This window comes from Hylobates moloch, unplaced genomic scaffold, assembly GCF_009828535.3.
Source record: "Hylobates moloch isolate HMO894 unplaced genomic scaffold, HMol_V3 SCAFFOLD_5, whole genome shotgun sequence".
In the NCBI taxonomy this organism is placed as follows: domain Eukaryota; kingdom Metazoa; phylum Chordata; class Mammalia; order Primates; family Hylobatidae; genus Hylobates; species Hylobates moloch.
In genome coordinates, this window is record NW_026652280.1 from 16455196 (window position 1) to 16474832 (window position 19637).

Consider the following 19637-nt stretch of genomic DNA (forward strand, 5'->3'; position numbering starts at 1 on the left):
ACTGCCTGAGCTCCGGCTCCTGTCAGATCAGTGGCGACATTAGGTTTTCCTAGGACCGCAAACCCTATCGTGAACTGTGCACACAAGGGATCTAGGTTGTGCGCTCCTTATGGGAACCGAATGCCTGATGATCTGTGTTGGAACAGTTTCATCCTGAAATGATCCCCCACCCCATTCGTGGAAAAATTGTCCTTCACGAAACACGTCCCTGGTGCCAAAAATGTTGTGGACTGCTGACATAAATGGGCTTGATTCTTTTCTCATAGTGTAAACGTTATCAAAGAGACAGAGGTGTCAGCATAAGCACATCGCTGCTCCATGCACACGTATGACTTCGTGGCTCTGGGCAGGCCCGTTTAGCCGGGAGTCGTAGCTACATTTAGAGAGGCCGCGTGACTGAGTGGAAAGGCAGGATATTTTATGTCAGAATTCTGGGTTTGGGTTCTGGTTTCATAATTGATTAACTAGGTGTCCTTGGAAAAGTTACGTATTCTTGGTCATCTCTAAAAGAAGGGTGACAGCAGCAATAACTTATCTGTGGCTTGTTGGGAGGACCACACTAGATGATATATGTGGAAGCACTTTCTCAACAACAGCGTGCCGTGTGAATATTTGTTTTTGTTTGTAATAGATACCTCTATAATAAGGAGAATGAGAAGGTTATTATTTCATCCTGTTTGTTCACTGTTTTTATTTAACAACCTTTTTTTTTTTTCCTACTACATTCCAGGCAGCAGGCCAGAGGCCAGGGAAATTCGTTGCCACTTCACAGTATCTCATTGCATCATTGAGAGGTTTACTCCTGATCCAGCACCGAAAGACCGTTTTTGGCCTTTAAAAATAAAGATGAAAGTCCAAGAGCCAGAAAGATTAAGGATTAAGCTAATTTTTAAAATAACAAATGTTTTCTTATATTCTTTTCTCATTTATATGGTGCTGGTAATTTTTTAAATTAGATTTTCCTCTGGGCATTTTATATTAAAAATGATACAGTTCCCTGTCCCTTGTAATTGCATTTCTTTTGATTTTCTTTTATTATGACTTGCATATCACTGACACTTTTTTCCTGGAATGTTAAAAGTATACATCATCTGGCTAAAAGGAAAAAATACTGACTTAATAAAAATGGAAAAGAGAGAGAGAAAATGGATATTCTTCTCTTTTGGTTCCAAACAAGGCAAAGTCCTCATTCCTCGTTCTTCATACATGCCAAGGTTGATGTCACGGATCCAAACCAGTTTTGAGTTATCTGAAATTGGGGGGGGAGGGGGGAAGTGCAGTTCAACAATCTTCTGAAGCTTGAAAAACAAATTTGTCACAGTCTGATAACCCAAAAATGACTGATGGATTTTCTCTGCATTTTCCAAGCAGGGAGGGGTCAGGCATGGAGAATGAAACATTCTGAGAAAAGACTTAAATGTGGAAACATTCGGTTCAAGAGGGTATTCTGGGAGATACAAGAAATATCTCCTGGGGGCATCCGAAGGGAATAACACTCTAATCTTGAGTGATGTATGGTTCCATTGCCCGAGGAATAGGGATGAAAACCATAAACTCCTTTCGTTGGGGTATTAACTTATCATCAAAAGTTACTATAAATAATGGATATTGTTTATGGCTAAGAAGTAGGACACATCCAGAGAAGACATCCCTTAATTTTTCATAAAATCATCTCAGTGTTATTGGAATATGGCTTTCATGCCATTTGAGCTGTCGGAATATCTACTGGGTAGATTCTTAAGCAGAAATAGTTGGGACTTTAGAAACCCTGCCTGGGATTCTAATGTCTGGTGCCATGAAGATTTTGGCTTGTGTTTCTTTTGATGTCTAGAGTATCAAGAACATTCCTAGCTTCTATATTACGGCAGGTCACGTCCCGGCTTCTTCTAGTAAAACCCCCTCTAGGATTCAAGCCTCCATTTGCACCGGTAATAAACGTGATGGCACATTGCGACTTTGAATGCAAGCCAGCAGGGCTGCACGCACCTGTTTCTCCCAGTGCCCCAACTGTATCAAATCCTTTTCATCCTCCCTGCTTTTGATGCACAAACATAAAACGGAGTCCCAGAATCTAAAAGTGATGTCACTTGAGTGTCACCAAGGACCTTTAGAGGACCATGGGGCATCTCTTCCTGTTACAAATGAGGCTCTCAAAGCCTGGAAAGGTGAATCCCTGGACCACAAGTGGAGGAACTGAGAAAGGGCGGGTCGACACTCAGACCCCACAGCTTGCCATTGTGTGGCTTGTGATAGAACCAAAGACATCAGAACAGACCAGCTTATCCGGTTATAAATCTAGGATAACGTGATGAGCTTCAGAGCCAGAGGTTGAGCTCTGCTGGGACTCCTACCCTCCAAAGGATGTGTTCCATTGCCCAACATTAAAACCTCCGAATTCTTGCTTTCTCGCCAAAAGGTATTACAGACGTGATGGCAGTGAAATTTTTTTTCGCATTTAAAATTACCCTTAATAAAATCACTTTTTTCAGGTGGTGTACCAAGTTAGTAAAACATACCTGTTTGGATCTGTATTCCATCAACCATGAACTTATGCCTGGGGATCAAAAATTTCTTAAAACCCACCAGGCATGTGTGTGGAATCATCCTAATACTTTTTTTGCAGTTTCTCAGGGTGTTTCAGTAGGTTAGGATTACCTCCAAAGACATTTAAATGATGTTTCAGGTTCAAACGGAAATGAAAAGCACATAAAATTGTAAGACATAAGAATTCCAAGAATTTGGCAGAGGTGAAAACGCACAAAGAAAAGATAAAATTTAGACGTTTTTATTCTGCTCATTTATCCAACACAAATCCCTTTTCAGTTGTCCCACAACCACAATGCCAGCATTTAACTCCTCAAGGGTTAAAGGAGGCTTGTAGAGCAGGCCTCTGGCTGACTCCAGCGTGGATCGCGGGCCTGGCGTCCTGTCAGACTTCCACGGTCAAATGGTAACCACACTGCCTCGAGTTACCTCGCTCCGTTTCTTGAGGGGGCTCAAGGACAGCCCCCATTTCCCCATCGGTGTCCATGACCAGGGTCCCTCCGCCAGGAGGCGGGCTGGAAGGTCCCTCGCAGCTATGGCCAAGCCCTGGCCGCGGCTGCAGAAGTCTCACTTGTTCCACTCAGCCAACACTTAATTTCTTTATGTATCTGAGCGAGTGGGGAATTAGTGTCTTCCAGGAAATTCAGGCTCTGAGTTTTCTGTCCTAGAATACAACAGGCAACTGGAGAACGGGTTGTGGGGATCGGAGCTGAGGAATGAACTTCAGCTGATAAAATGCAAGACAAGGAGTGAACGGGAAAGCAAAGGACAAAGTGAAGGAGGCAAAAATAAAGGGAATTTTGGCAGGGAAAAGGGATTTGGGAGATAGGACGGGAGTCCTGTCTGGGTTATAGTGAAGGCAGGGGAGCCAGGTTTGGGGGATCTCGGGGACGTGGGCAGTGTCCAGCCGTTTTTTGTCTCCCACCAACTCCTCGCTGTTCAGCAACCCCACAGAGCAGGGTTTTGGGCATCCTGTGTGCTGAGGACAGAGCTGAGCTTATAGTCACTGTGCATGAAGGATGCTGTGATTCTGCTTTTTGTTTGTTCATCTTTAATTTGGTGTATTAGAGATGTTGCACTGAACACATTCCCTCTCAGCATGCAACTGCCAAAATGCTGAAAGAAAGTGTTTGGCTTGTTGGGTCTGACTGCAACAATCACAAACTTGCCTTGCAAACTTCTGGCCTTCCAGTAACACATCGAACATTAAAGGATTAAATGCTTGGTGAGCATAGCTAGGTTCTTGTAAAACACTTGGTGGGTAGGTTCTTAGGAATTTAAAGGTCTCTGCCTTTGTTAAATTATGAACATTTTAAAAATGTGAGTAGAGAAAAACTGTTTCCAGTCATGAGGAGTCACGAGGGGTGCCTCCAGGAAGAGAGACCATGCAAGGAGCAGGTGACTGGGCAGTGGGGCGAGTGGCCCAGGGAAGCCCCCCCACCCCCCCTGGGTCTCCTGGGCAGTAGGGCTAGTGGCCAGGGAAGCCCCCTCTATCCCCCTGGGTCTCTCATTTGAGGGCTTATGCTCTGTCCGTGGTGTGGGGGCCACTCTCGTTCATGCACGTTGCAGACACAACCACTTTTGGTCCAGCAAGAATAGTTGAGCTGATCACTTGAAAGGATCAAAATCCAGTTGCCACTGTGGAAGCTCTGGGGCCACGTATTTTAATATTCTAAATTAGGCCTCAAGTTGGATTTGTTTTTGTGACTCAAGGAAATTTTATTCTCTTTCACATTCTAGAATTCCCTGTGAAGCAGCCCTGTAAATAGGAGGGCTTTTCCTGAATAATATGGAAAGAATTTCTCTTTGGGGATTTGAGTCTATATCATACAACATTTTAAAATACTCTTGAGATGGCACGTGCAGCCCTAGCAACAGGGCCAGACCACAGTCAGGGGCTTCCACAGTGTGCCGCACACGTTCCCGTGGGATCCAGCCTTGCACAGTGCCCAGGGCGGGGTGGGGGCGGGGGTGATGGGGAAGGTCCTGTGACTGGTGGTTTCTCCATGGTCACAGGGTCTTCTTTCTGTTGATGTGGCCCCATTCACTCTGACTCACCCCTGCCGGCATACGCTGGCTTGCTTTAGGGTGGCCCCAAACTCCCATGCCACTTCCTTGCCCTGAAACACCATCCTCGGTTTTCTTGCTTTTATTTGAAGTCCTGAGGCCTCAGCTCCTGTCTCACTTTCTGTCTGCCTCCCAGCCCATCTTAAACACTCTTGGTACATTTCTTGAGCGTTCCCTGTCACTCCTCGGGACTTCCTGTTTAGCCTGTCATATTTATTGCTCCGGGGGAGCCGGAGTTGGATCTTGTATGTCTTTTCTGCTTCCTTTGGGAGAAGCAAAATGTTGAAAAGGTACACATGCCTGGCAGTCACATAGTCCCGGATTCGAACCCCGGCTTTGCTGCAATGAGCTGTGTGACTTTGAGCAAGTTGTGTGCCCTTTCTGAAGGCAGTCTCTTCTGTCTAGTGTTGTTTGTAAAAGCCATCTTAATGGGCTTTGGCACCGTAGTTAAATATCTTTCGTCATCCCAGATTTAGTGCCTGGCCAGAAGTAGATGCTAAATAAATACTTTTGAAAGTGGTTTGCCTACGGTTGGATTGCTCCATTCAGGTATGTCCGAAGGCTAGATCAAAGCTAGCGGAAAGAAAGAGCCATCCAAAGTTAGCGCCAATTATACTATGAAAAACATGTTGCCTGTGGATCCAAGATTGGCCAAGGGGTTTCCTCAGTGGAAATAGCAATTTGCCCAACCTAAAATTTCTCTTGAAGCCTTCACTAGCCCAAACTTGAGCTTATTCCTATGACCTTAGGAGTGAATACCTCTGAGTCATCCCATTGGAAGAGCGTTTACTGAGTACCTGATTTGGGTGATGGGTATGACGTCATTCCTGCCTTAAGGAGCTCATTGTCGTGGAGTCAAGCTCACTATCTCCCCTGCAGCGCTCCGCACAATGCTGTGTGCAATGCAGGCGGTCAGTAAATGTTTGCATCCCTGAATGCAACCTGAGCCAACTTGCTCCAAGGTTTCTGCAATGGCAGCAAGGTTCTGCCGGTGCTACGCATGCATAGGCATGGCCACTGACCACTCGGCTGCCAGTCCCACCTGGAACGTTCTGGCTCTGCCCTTTTGCCTGAGGAATAGTCAGTGTATGAAGGCCCCGTAGCACAGTTCAAATCCCATTTGCAATCCAGCCAGCACATATTTGCATCCCTTCTGCAGGCAGGGTCCCCCAGGCTCGCCGCTGCAAGCTGCAAATGTGTCTGACCCGTCCTGAGCGTTTGACGGGAAGTGACAGTTGCCTTGGAAGTGGATCTCCCAGGGGCACGACTTTTCTCGTGTTAAGTGCCCACTGCCGACAATGCTGACAGGCCTTGTACAGTGGGCACGTGTAGTGTTCTGACCTTGCTCCTGCCCCCAGCAGGCCAGCTTCACTGGCTTCGCTGTGAGAGCGTGTCTTTGGGTCAGGTCAGCCAGCTGTCAACTGTGCCCCTGGAGGTTGTGCTGATGGAAGATATTGCAGCCCCTCCACTCACTTAAAACTCATCCATGATTGCTTTCAGCTTCTCTTTTTCTCTTTCTCTTTGTCTTTCTGGGTCTCTGTGTCTCCTGTTTCTGTCTCTGAAGTTTGTTTTTGCTTCTCTCTCTAGTTCTATATACGGCAGTATCCTTCTTGCAACAGAAAGCATACTGTCAGAGGTCCTTCACTGAAGCAGCTATTCAGATGAGAGGCCACGCCAGCGTATCTTGTCCATATGTTAATGAGCCAGGATCCAGAACCCAGGCTGACCTGGCCCGCCGTTTACCTGTCCTGGTACTAACAGCTGCTGCCACTGAAGAGACTGCATTTTCCTTGTGATAGAGAGGTCTGCTGTCTTCCCTGGGCACAGGAAGACCGTCTGATGAGGAAGGAAGAGGATTGTCAAAGAGCCAAGCAGTGTTCCTTGAAATGCATCTGGTTTTATTCATGTTGAGTCTTTCCAGGTGAACTGAACTAAATCATAAACTACAAAATGAAAGCAGATTTTTCTTAGCATGCCCATATGGAGCTCACTGAGGAGTTCACCACCATCCGTCAGCTCCCCTTGTCCCCCAGAGCACAGAGGATATAATTGTTCTTCTCTTACTGATCGGTAGATTGATGGTGTGGGTAAGAAGCCTCTCCCATGGGCTTCTCAGAGGATCATTGCAGTCACTTTGACGGTCACATAATGACCCATTGAGCTGCAGAACTGGGGAGCTGGGATCTGAGTAAGACTATTATACGTTGGGGTGCTTTTGAGTGGGATGTGAGCAGGTTGTGAAGGTTCAACCATTTGTGACTTACCTGCCCCAAACCAAGAACAACAGAACCAGCACCATCTGGGGTGCATCTGGTCCTCGACAGATGTCTGGGCCTGCGGTAGGTCATCAGGGCTCCCTGGAGCCAATGCAGTGTGGAGCTTCCAGAAAAGATGCCCAGGCTGATTTCTTAACCAGTCCCGAAAAGCAAGTGCCAGACAAGGCAGGGCTGGAGGCTGGCAGTGCCCAGCTGGCTGAGGATGCTGCCTCCTCCAGCCTAGTCTGCTTTGCTGTTTTTCTTCTACATACCCTCCTCCAGGTCTGAGGCCACTTTCAGCAGGTTCCTATTAGGACATGCAGGTTCTTTGTACTCCCCCCACCACCAGCCTCAGTCAACACTTACTGATTTAAACAAGTGAGAACCAAACATTAGGCCGCTAACTCTGGCCCTCCACGTTTAATAAATGAAGGACTCCCTCCCCTCACTGCCCCCAGCAGCGACGTCCTGATGACAGCGATTAGGCCAAGCTGCAGAACTTAACAAGCATCTGCTTTCAGTTCCCATTTTTGGCATATTTTCATGAATTAACTCTTGCAGTGGCAAAAATAGAGAGAGGCAGCCTGGGCCATGCCCCATGTTCACGAGTCACATGGCAGGCACAGGAGCCACAGCACGCTTGGCCCAAATCATGACCTACAAGTAGAGCATATTTGCCGGTCGCCAATCCCTGTGGAGCACACAGTGATTATGTTCTACTCACGTACGGAGACAGGTATGGACAGTGGCATGGGGTGGGGAGGAGAGCCACACGTGTGGCTCCAGATCCTAAGAAAAAAGAGTTGGTGGATCTATTTCAAACGCCAGTCTGCCTGTGGAATCCCCAGCCCCTATCAGGCAGTGGAGAGTCCTGTTCGGTATTGAGGATAAGCAGAGCTTCCCACCTGCTCCCTACTTTAAGCCACACTGATGTCACCAGTTCTAATTAAAATTGGCATGAGAGGCAGAGGGCTTTGTAGGCATATGGGGGTTGGGGTCTGGGACAAATAACCTGGATTATGCTCATAAAAGCAAAGAGATTGGAAGCACAGAGGCACATCAGAGGTCACAGCAGCTTGATTGCTATGCCAAGAAAGGCCTCCTCCTAACTCACAGCAGGAGGATCTGAGGCCAGGTGGGGAGAAGAGCAGTGGAGAAGTGGCGGATGGAAGAGATGGAGCACACAGAGAGGAAGCAGGAGATCCTCTGCAATAGTTGCAGTAACACAGCTCTGGCATGCACCAACAGAACCCAAGTCATATCCTCAAGGATGCATGAGAAAGGGTGAAGAATAAGGTCACTAACTAGGTAAGCCCAGATGGTAGAGCGGAGAAAGACTTCTTAGACGCTCGCTACGGTGGAGTTTTCAGATGAGGAAAACTGAAGGTCCCGGGGTGAAGTGAGCTGCTCACGAGTGCCCTGATTGCTGCTCACGCATCTGACCCCTAACTTCTCATCCAGAACACAGACCACGCCACCTCCTACTACAGTTCTTCCTTTTTTTTCTTTTGGAGAATGACAGAGGTGCACATTTTCTAACCAGCAGTGTCTCATTCCTCATTACACTTGTGAGCAGAGGATCCATCACAAGCCAGTACTTCTGTGGAATTCCGTATGGTATAAAAATAGTTTAGTCCCTCTTCGTGTCATGTAAGGAATATAATTAAGTTCTTTTATTGGGATATAGTTCACATGCCATAAAATTCTATTTAAAGTGATCAGCGCATTGGTTTTTAGCATATTCAAAAGGTTATACAACCATCACCATTAGCTAATTCCAGAAATTTTCCATCACTCCAAAAAGAAGCCCTGTACCCATTAGCAATGACTCCCTAGTCTCCCCATCTCCCCATCTCCTGGGAACCTCTAATCTACTTTTTGTCTTTATGGCCTTGCCTATTTTGGACATTGCATATCAATGGACTCATAGACAGTGGGTGGCCTTTGTGCCTGGATCCTTCACTTGGCCTCATGTTTTTGAGGGTCATCCATGTTGTTGCATGTGTCAATGCTTCATTCCTTTTTTTGGCTGAGTTGTAAGGTTCCATCGTGTGGGTAGACCACATTTTGTTTATTTGTTCATCAGTTAGTGGATATTTGGGTCATTTCCACTTTTGGCTATTATGAATAATGCTGATGTGAACATTTGTGTACAAGTTTTCGTGTGAACGTGCAATTTCAATTCCTTTGGGTGTACTAGGCGTTGAATTTTGGGTCATGTGGTGACTGTTTAACTTTTTGAGGAATCAGCAAACTGTTTTCCCACCTGCCATGTGCAAGGGTTTCAATTTCTCAACATCCTCGCCAACACTTGTTATTATCTATTTTTAAAATTAGAGCCACTCTAGTGGATGTAATCTCTCCTTGTGGTTTCGATTTGCATTTCCCTAATGACTAATGATAGCAAAACATCTCTTCATGCACTTACTGGCCATTTGTGTACCTTCTTTGGTAAATTGTCTACCAGAATCCTTTGGCCGTTTTTAAAATTTAGCTACTTACGTTTTTATTGTTGAGTTATAATAATTAAGTTTTTTGCTGGACATATTTTCATGTCCAACACAATATCATAAAGTGTAAAGTTTGTCACTTTATGCTTGGGGGGAAGTATCACTTCCCCCCCAAACAGTGAAATAGCATAAGCCCAAAACAAGAGAGGGCTGAGCACCACAATAGGCAGGGCCCTCAGAAGCTCTAGCCAAAAGAAGGTAATGGAATGAGGAAGGTAGGAAGAAAAATGAAGAAACGTTGTTTTAAAGCCAAAACACTGGAAAGCAGGTGACTGACGCCGGTGTGTATATAGGCCCTTTCTTTAGCGCCTCTTCAGGTGTGCCTTAAAATGGGGACAGGAGCATGGGCCTCTTCTCTCCTGGCAAGGCCACTGCTGGGCAAATGGGCCTACAGACACAAAGTGCTTTGAACTCAGTACTGAGAAAATTCTCAGGCCCATGGAAGCCACTGGGAATATTACCGAGCAGTTACTATAGGGCAGGGCATGTGTCTTATTTAGCTTTAAGCTAAATACTCAGCACCTTACAAAAATAGTTTGGTTCCTGAATGAATAAGCTCGCTGAAGATGAGATTTCAAAGTCATGTAGATACGGCCTTTAGTGTCTCTTGTTATGGCTTATTACACTAACCTGGCGAACCAAATAGCATAACTATTAACATATTTTTAGCACTTTTTGCTATAAATGCATTTCTTCACCCATTTCAGAAGTACGTCTTTTGAATTACTGGACTGACCACACCTTCTTGCAGGAGGGACATGAGCCCACAGGTGCCCTGCAGTATTTGCATAGCTAGTGTGGCAGTGGGGAACTTGGCTCTGTGCTTCCCTCCAGATACCACCTTCTACCCCAGCCCAGAAGGTAATTAGACTAAGGAATCCTCTGAGGTCCATCTGTGGAATAGCCAGCTCCGGCTCAAGTCTCCATTAGCAGGTGGTTGGGGCCAAGCTTCCTCTGCCCTGCCCCATGGCATAAGCCATCTTTGCCCATTATTTTCAAACTGTGAAAATAATGCCAGAGAAAGGAAGCACCCATTTGGGCTTCTCATTTTTCAGCCTCCCCAGCTCCTGAGGGCCCCTGCCTGATTTGCATTGGACCAACTGTGGTAAGCGGGCAAGTTTTGTTTTTGTTTTGTTTGGGTTTTTCATCTCCTGCCATGTCTCCAGCAGGTTTCTTGTTACATCCAAATGATGCAGAGATTAGGTTTCACGAATGTCATTGGCCCATGATTCAACCAGCCCCTCCCCCTGGACCCAGAGTTCCTCCAAGATCAACCCCCAGGCACTGGAGTTGGCTTTGGAAAGGCAACTCCTTGTGCTTCTCACGCTCCCGTGCCTCTTCGCCATCTCCGGCCCAGGCAGCTGTGTGTCCTTCAGTTATATGCTCAAGGATTATTTTTTTCCCTTTCCTTTTCCCCCAAACCCGGAAACAATATTTTGGGAGTAAAGGGAGGGTGCGGGAGGAAGAGTCACAGGGGACAGAAGCAAGCGTGCAGCTGCCAAAGCCACACTGCTCTGCAGACGGAACCCTCTAGACTCATTCAGCACAATGTGGCTGCGGAGGAAATCCTGCCGAGCGGATGATAAGGGGGGAAATGGAGTCACTTCCTCACCAGCTGCTTTATTCAGGTAGAAAAAAGTCCTCACTTCCTTGCGTGTGCTCTGCCGGCCACCACTCCCAGCTGCCAGGGCGGCTTGCTCCCCCTGTTGCTCTGAGCCAACTCTGGTGTCAGGAGAATCTTGCTTGGCGTCATGGAGCGCTCTCTCTGCAAGATGAGTGTCTGTCTACCCCACTTCCTCCTCCATGTCCTTTCTCTTTCTCCTGGCGTTGTCTCTCGCCTGACGGTTGCATGTCATAGGCTCTGTGCGGCCACAGTAGTCACAGGTAGTATTGCCAATGAGTCTCCAGCGCTCTTCGTGGAATCTAGGATCAGGACGTACCCAGTGGTCTCTATGTTTGCATAGATGTCTAGAAACAGCCTTTGACCTCTGGTCATCTCTCATGCGCTGCACCACAGGCACCAATGCTGCCCCTCTTGCCAATGCCCTGCTATTGTCCTTTCACCCTCTTAGGCAGCACTTGTCAAAGTTTGTCTTCCTAATACTCCAAACACAGCAGCAGTCTCCTTGACAGAGGGGTTAGTGGCCAAATGAGTTTGGAAAATGCTACTCCCTTTCTTGGAGAATCAAGCACCTGTGAGTGGGGGTGATAATATTTACTAACCAATATAGCAGGGACACTGACCAGCACTGACCAGTCGGATCTCTCTGTGTCCTGGGGAACCGGCTAAACATCAGTCCCTGGGAGGAGGACACTAGAGGCTGCTGCTGAAAACAAAACAAAACAAAACAAAAAAAACACTGAATTTTATCTAAGCCAGTCCTTTATTTGGTCTCTGAATACTCCCCTTTTAAAAAAATATTATCAATTAGGATGTTTGAAAAATCTGCCGTATAGTAAAACAAATCAGTTTATTTCAGCTCCACAAACATTTGCTGAGTTCCTAATGTATGACAGACACATGCTCCAGGGATCCAAAGATAAATAAAACATGGTCCTGCACCTCCAGGTGCTAATAGTTGAATGGGGAAGGCAGACATGTAAACAGATGATCTTCGTACAATACTGTAAACAGAGAACAGCCGAGGATTATTTAGCTCAACCTGGGGATTTGGAGAAAGTTGCTTGCAGAAAATGATTGAGCTGAATCTCTGAATGAACCAAAGTTGACTTAAGAGTGACAAGCTGAGCAGGAGAACTAGGTTGGAGCCAGAGCATTGGGAACCTTAGACTTAAGCATGGAAGCAGCAGATTTGATTCTGAATGGATCACTCTGGCTGCAGTACACAGAAGTGATTTACAGGCAGAGCACAAGACTCAGACAGAGGCAGAGAGATCAGATTGGAAATCACAGCAGTGATCCTGGGGAGAGAAGGTAAAGGGAGAGAGAAGTGTTCAGGTGGTAAAATCGGCCATCTACTGCCCTGTTCTGTCCTGTCCCCTGGCCCTTACCACTTCAGTGCTCACTAACTTCACCTCCAACTACAAGAGATGTGGCATCTGCATCTATTTCCTTGATGGGTACTTCACCTGTGACACGGCCAGCTAGGAGTGCTGGGGTATTGACATTCCATAGGAGCAACCTTCAACCAGTGAATAGCAGGAGTTGGTGTATAAATACCCCAGCTCCCTAGCCCCTCAGTGGGTTAACAAGAGATGCATGGTCTACACTGGCCCTCAGATTTCCCTGGCAGGAGTAAGCCCTGTTTGCCAGTAGCAATAACTTGCTTGATGAGGTAACTCATGCATGAGTCTTTTCCTTTTTTCTCTCCCTTCCCTGCTCCCCCTAGAGTTCCTAGCATCATCTCCCAAATAAACCACTTGCACTGAAATCTTTTCTTAGGGTCTGCTTCTAAGGGAATCTAACCTATGGCCATGGGATTTACCGATGAATGAATATGGGGCATGAGGAAGAGAAAAACATCTAGGAGACTCTCAGGCTGTAGGTTTACTTGATGCCATAGCCAGGTTGAAGACAGGAGGAGAGGGAGGCTTGATGGAGGGAGTGATTATAGCTTCAGTTTGGGGCAGGTTGATCGAACTCCCTAGGGGATGTCTTAGAAAGCAATTGGAATAAGTATTTGCCAGTTAGGGGAGAAAGTGAGACTGGATATAAAGATGTTAGGGACATTATCACAAAAGGGGTGGTATTTAAGACCAAGAGAGTGAGAGATTGGCTAAAGAAAGAAAAGAAAATGTCCAGACAGAAGCCTGACGGGCAGCATCGAGAACTTATCAGAATAGGCCAGGGAGGAGGTGCCCATGAGGGAGACAGAGAGGAAATTCTTCAGGAGGAAGGAGGTAGCCCAAAGAGAGCAGAGTCACGGAAGACCCTCAGTGGTCTTGGTGTCCGGGGCATCAGAGCACCTAGTAAGATACAACCTCACACCTAGTGAATTTAGCCACATGGAGGGTATTGGTGGTCTTTGTGGGGGTGGTTTCAGAGGCACAGTATAGGAAGCAGCCAGACTGAATGGGTTCAAATGTGGGTGGGAAGTGAGCCAATGAGTGTGGCTTGGCAGCTTTTTTAAGAGGGCAGAGACAGAGAAGATAATGGTTAGGGTGGAGCACACATCAGCACGAACATTTTGAGGATACCTGAGGCCAGAAAGGAAGGATGCAATTGAAATTGTAATTGAGAGCAGGGACAATTGACGGAGGAAGGTTCCTGAAGCACTGGGAGATGGTGGAATCAGGGTGAAGGGTGGAGAGGAGCAGGGAAGGACAGGCAGAAATGGACATTTGTGCACGGGCCAGAGTGGAAAGCTGTGGTAATTCTTGCCCAATGATCCCAGTTTTCTCAGAGAAGTAAAAGGCAGCGTTTGCTGCCAAAAGGTGAAGAAGACGTTTGAGACAAGTGGTGGCTGTTGGGAACAGTCATCAAAAGGAACAGAAAAGATCTGACAAAGAGTAAAGAATTGCTCAGTGGCGTCAGAACTCACTGAGTTTAGAGACCATGAATTTCCAGCAGCACCTGCCTGCAAGGTTGGGTGACTTTCTTCAGCACCACTTGGAAGCCCAGATAAGACTTGTTTTGGGCTGGAGTCCACGTTGGGGCAGAGAGGAAGGTCGAGATGGGAGAAAACAAGTTGAGGGAGGCAGGGAGGAGGTTCCCCGGGCAGAGAGAAGAACCAGCTGCTTGCCAGCGTTCTAACCTGTGACATGCAGGAGGCAGGTGAAACCCAGCCTTCACACTCCTGTCCACCACGAATTTCCTTACGAATACACACTGTAAGGAATTTGCTTTACCTGTCAAAGTTTCACTCACCTCACTTATTTTAAAAAAGAGCTAATATCTTTATTAAACATTATTAAACCAATTCAGGGAATCTGAACATACTTTGAGGTTCCTTCCAGCTCAAAGTTTTCTGTTACAGTGATTCTCCCTTTCCTTTTTTCTCCCTAACCCTAAAGTTGTCATGAGAGAAGAGATCCCCAGAGGTCCCCAAGGAGACAAAACTGTAAAGGCAAGAAAAATGGAAAATACCAAAGGCATTTGATAGCTGTGTTTGATTTCCCATTGGCATGGTCTGATTTTCTTTTTGCTTTCTTCTTACTGCTTATGAGACTCTGCAGTCTGCACGATACAAAATGGCGGCACCCATTGATTTAGTTTAGTTCAAATGTGCACATAGAGGCATTACCTCTCTCTAGAGTGTAAGCTCTTTGGGGACAGGGTGGCTCTTCTCCCTTAGAATTCCCTTCGATTATATAACGTCTGCATGCATAGTCAGCTCAAAGACTGTAGAATGTAGCTGAATTTCTAATTTGCTTATAGCCAGCCAAGCCATATTAAATTTCCCCAGTATATAGAGAGCCGAGGACACACACTGAGCTTGGGGCCTGAACCTCTTATTGCAGGCATTGGTCTGAGGGGCAGAGCTCTTGTGAGTTCTTCTGGGCCAGGGTCTAAGGAGGCCCTCACTTAACCAGGGGACTGTTGCATGGTTCTAGGTCATGGCTGCTGCCTGGGAGTCCATGTCTCCCTCCTACTAGACATCATCTCCCAGCATTTTTGTCTGTCGAATTATGGAGTCTGGATTTTTTTCAGATTAAGTAAGCACTTAGAATGTAACATTATTCTACGTAGTATATATTAAAATATATTTCGTAAATAGTAATGTACATGTTTGTATTGAATTAGAAAAGACAGCTAAGGAAAAAAATCAGAATAGCCTCATAAATGCCATGTCCTCATGCCTACTTCTGCCTTCAAAGATAATCACTGTTAACATCTTGGCGTTTTCCTTTATATTATTTTTTTCTGTATGTGCACATATATATGTTAGGTTTTTACAGAAGTGGAATCATGTTTTGCTGACCGTTTTGTCCTGCTTTACTCAATATGACGTTAGGAACACAATTTCTTGCCAATAACTATAGGGTATGACTTTTAATGCTGAACAGCATTCTATCATGTGGACGTGCTATCAGTCATCTATTTTCAGACATTTGTTTCCAGGTTTATGCTATTATACATAATCTGTGCACTTTATTATTTTTCCAAAATAAATAACTGGAAGTGAAATTACTAACAAAGCCTTTTTTAAAACCTTTTGATATGCATTACCGAATTCAAAAGGTCTCCATGTTTACCTTTACCTGGGCATAAGGGTTGTTTTGGGACCCCCGCCCATATCCCCAACCATGCCATTCTTTTCAGCACTTAGAATTAACATTCTCTTCCATTCTTGACAATCTGACCTTTTTTAAAAAAAAAAAAAATCTCATTTTAGGTTTACATGAAATTTCTTGAAGTGGACCAGGCGCAGTGGCTCATGCCTGTAATCCCAGCACTTTGGGAGGCCAAGGTGGGAGGATCACTTTAGGCCAGGAGTTTGAGACCAGCCTGGCCAACATGAAACCCTTTCTCTACTAAAAATACAAAAATTAGCCGGGCATAGTAGAGGGTACCTGTAGTCCCAGCTACACGGGAGGCTGAGGCAGAAGAATTGCTTGAACCTGGGAGCCACTGCACTCCAGCCTGAGTGATGGAGCTAGACTCCATCTCAAAAAAAAAAATTCTTGAAGTTTCTGAAGGGAAAAGGAAAATGTTGGAGGACGGCGGCCTCCCAGGTGGGAGTGCTCCACAGCCCAGAGGGGTGAGGACACCTTTGCTGAGTTTAGGAGTCTTGAACCTGGTCTGCTCCCGTCCACACCTACCTGGCCTGGTTCCAACCCTGCAGCAAGGCTGGGGCTGGGAGTTTGGCCATCTTGTCCCCTTGGGCCAGCCCTGGGTGGAACTCAGATCCTCTGTGGCCTCTGAATTGGAAATTTATGGAGAAGCCACTGTGGACAGAGCCACCAGAGCTGAGGCCCTGCCCACCTCCTCCTCATGGGAGGAGCTGGTACGAGCCTTTCCATGTGAACCTGTGATCTGTGAAGTCGGGTAAGCCCTTGCCAGTCCTGACATGAGCAAGGGACACAGAGCTTCCTAAATATATAGACTGGGATTTTGTACGAATCACATGACGACCCAAGTTTTCTTTTTCCCTCTTTGTTGCTTTTAATACATAAAATGAGCATGTGTTTATTTAAAACAGCTTTCAAACTTAAACAAATAATGACAGACTGTTCAAACAGACTTCGGAAATCGCCCTAATCAGGATGTTTGAAAAAGCAAGAAGACTTTCTACGAAAGAAGCTTTCAGCCACAGGGTCTCCTTTGCACTTTGGAATTGTAGAAGGGCAAAGTTTAGAGGCCAGATCCAACCTCCAGGGGGTTAAATGACTTGCCCTCTAGCCCTACACTCTAATAATGTATAAAGAAGGATAGATAGGTAAGCATTGTATTATCACTTCCCATCTTTGACCAGAACACGGGATGTATACATTTTAATTCATAATTCCTATAGAAATTACGGGCTATCCTCAGATCGGAAAGCTAAGAGAGGAAATTGCTCCTGTAAAATGGCAGGCTCAGCAGAACTTCTTGGGGGAAGGGCAGGTTGAGTAGGTGCGGAGCGGATCTGCAAGAGGACAGACGAGCACGGTGTTTGTTCTGCCACGAGCTCACTTTCTGTATCCAATTTACAAATGGCTTTGAGTGACCTACGTTAACCTTCACAATAATGAATTTTATGGCTATGGATGAAGTCAATGAGGCTCGGGGTTGGGTTATATGCTCAAGGTTATAAACTGATAAAATATCAAAGCCAGGGTTCACCCAGACTCCTCCTCCAAGTCCCATGCCTTTCTCAGCCCCCTGGGATGGCAACAGCACCTCTGTGCTGAGGCTTTGGGCCAAGAGCTGCTAGTTTAGCTCATCTCACTCTAGAAGTGACATTGTTCTGTGTAATGCACATCAGAAATGGCCTGTTAGGTTCATGAGAAGCACTGTTATTTGTGTGGGGGTGAGGGTGGTGAGAGGGAATTATTCCAGCTCTGAGGAGGTGGGGATATTTGGGACAGCATTTCTTCTGCTCTCCAGCACTGTGTACCAGGCCAACTGGGAGAAAATGCCAGCTGGAGTGTGTCCCTGCATCCTCTGGTTTCCCAGGATGGCTTCAGGTCCAGAGAGAACGAATGATCAGGGGCTTAGTCCGGTTCAGATTTTGCCACACAAAACTCTGTTGATTACTAAAGGAATTCAGAGCCCGGCCACTGACCTTCTCAATGTCAGGCCGAATTGCAGACAACCTATTGCCAGTGCCCTGACGAATTTGGGGCGTCTTTTGGCTGGGCTGTTAGGGGTTTCAGCCTGCCCATCGCTCAGAGAGAGAAGCATGGATGGGAGGACTAGTTGACATTTGCAGCCGTGTCTGTGACGTCTTGGGTTGCTCCCTGGAAGAGGCAGAGTTCCGGCTTGTGGCGAAGTCCTGACTCCTTCCTGCCCCACTGATCCCTGCTTATATAGAGAGGGGTGTGCATCTTGGCAGACAATCATGATTGTGCCTTAGCTCTGTGCTAAGAGCACTAAACACACATTTTATGTACGTCTATTGCCTCGCTTTTCTAACACTGAAATTTAGAAATGTTTAACAATAGATATTTAAAAAGAAGAAGAAAGCCCTTGCGCCCTCTCCTGGTAAAAGTTAACCAAGGACCTCCAAAGATGCAGAAGGCCCGCTGGTTGTGCTGATTTGACCAATGCTGTTGACACACAGGATGGGTCGTCTGTTCTTCTATGGTCTGTGATTACAGAGCATCTTATAAACCAGAGTTTCTCAGCCTCAGCCCTGTTAGCACTGGGGGGCTGCCCTGTGCATTGTGGGTTGCTGAACAGCGTCCGTGGCCTCTGCCCACTAGATACCAGTGGCACCCTCACCCCAAATCATGACCACTAAAAATGCTTCCAAACATTGCCAAATGTCCCCTGGGGGGCAGGATCACCCTCAGTGTGACCCTCGCCCTAAATCCTTGCCTGCCTTTTGTAAAAGGTGGCATTGGTTGGAGGGCAATCCATGAGAGTGTGCGGATGGCTCAAGGCAAGCCCTTCATGATTTCTGGAAGCAATATTGATGACTGGTCAATTGAGGTCACTTCTAGGAGTTTATTTCAAAAAAGCAACTGAACAAATAGACAAGAATTTATGTACAAAAATATATCATGATATTGTTTATAATAGCAAAAGTTTTAAACACTATAAAAATGAATTTTTTAAAGTATGGCACATATTATATATCATGAAAATAATTGTATAAATCTATATTTAATAATGTGGAAAGTTACCCTAACAATGTTTTAAACCCTCATCAAGACTACCTCAGGATTCTCAGAGGCTGTTACATATAGAAGGAGTAATTTCAAACAGATTCATAAGCATTTGGGTAAAGCATTAAGCCAAAGACAGAATTTAAACCAATGATTGTATTCAGAAAGCTTAAGTGAACAAACATTTACTACGCACCTATAGTGCACCAAGACCATGCCTAGCATGAGGGAGACAAAGAGAATCCCTGGTCCCACTGCTACAGCCCTTGCCCCAGAGAAAGGGAACCCCTCTGTGCACTGTTGGAGCCCCTCCCAACAGTGATGTCCAGGGTCATGGTATGTTACTGTTTCCTGTAATAAAATTGTGTGCCTTGAGTCAGGGTTGTTGGGAATAATGTGGAACTATTCTTGTTTTCTTCTTCATCCTGAATAAATCAGAAGTAAAAAGAATTCATTTACTGATTTATATATTCAAATATTCATTCAGAAAGTTATCCAAATACTCATTGGACCCAAATGTGAAACATAATCTCCCCAAAATCTAGGAAATGAGCAATTGGTGATTTGCTCAATCCAAGCCCATCCAGAGGGTGGACTTTGCTACAACACACTACAGACCCGACTTGAGATGGAGAGATAGGAATGGAAGGGAGACACGCTTTTTGTCTCTCAGGGACCTGCAGGTCCAGTGACACACCCCTGATCTCCTGCCTTGTGAGATCCACAATTTGAGTAAATGCAGAGTTGTGGTCGTCCAGTCTAGCCACCCCCAGGAGAAACCCCCTGACAGCTCCCTTTCTCCGGGAGAACCTTGACCTTAGAGGCTGGCACTGCACCAGTCAAGGCCGCCCTTGGCCCCTCCGCCAACTGAGCCCTTGGCCAACCAAATGCTCTCACAGAGCTGCCGTTAGCCAGGCCAGGGCATCGGCAGAGAGAAGGGTGCTGGTTTCTATCTGGGTTCAAAGCCTGGCTCTGCCATTTGTTAACAAGTCTCTTATTCCCTGCAATTCTCAGCTTTTTCATCTTCAGAACAGAAACAAAATAACTT

The 19637-nt window shown here is 46.1% G+C and overlaps 1 protein-coding gene across 1 annotated transcript in view; it reads left to right on the forward strand.

Moving 5' to 3' along the window:
• BCL2 (BCL2 apoptosis regulator) overlaps window positions 1–19637 on the forward strand; it is a 195166-nt gene that overhangs the window by 169291 nt on the left and 6238 nt on the right. The window lies entirely within an intron of this gene.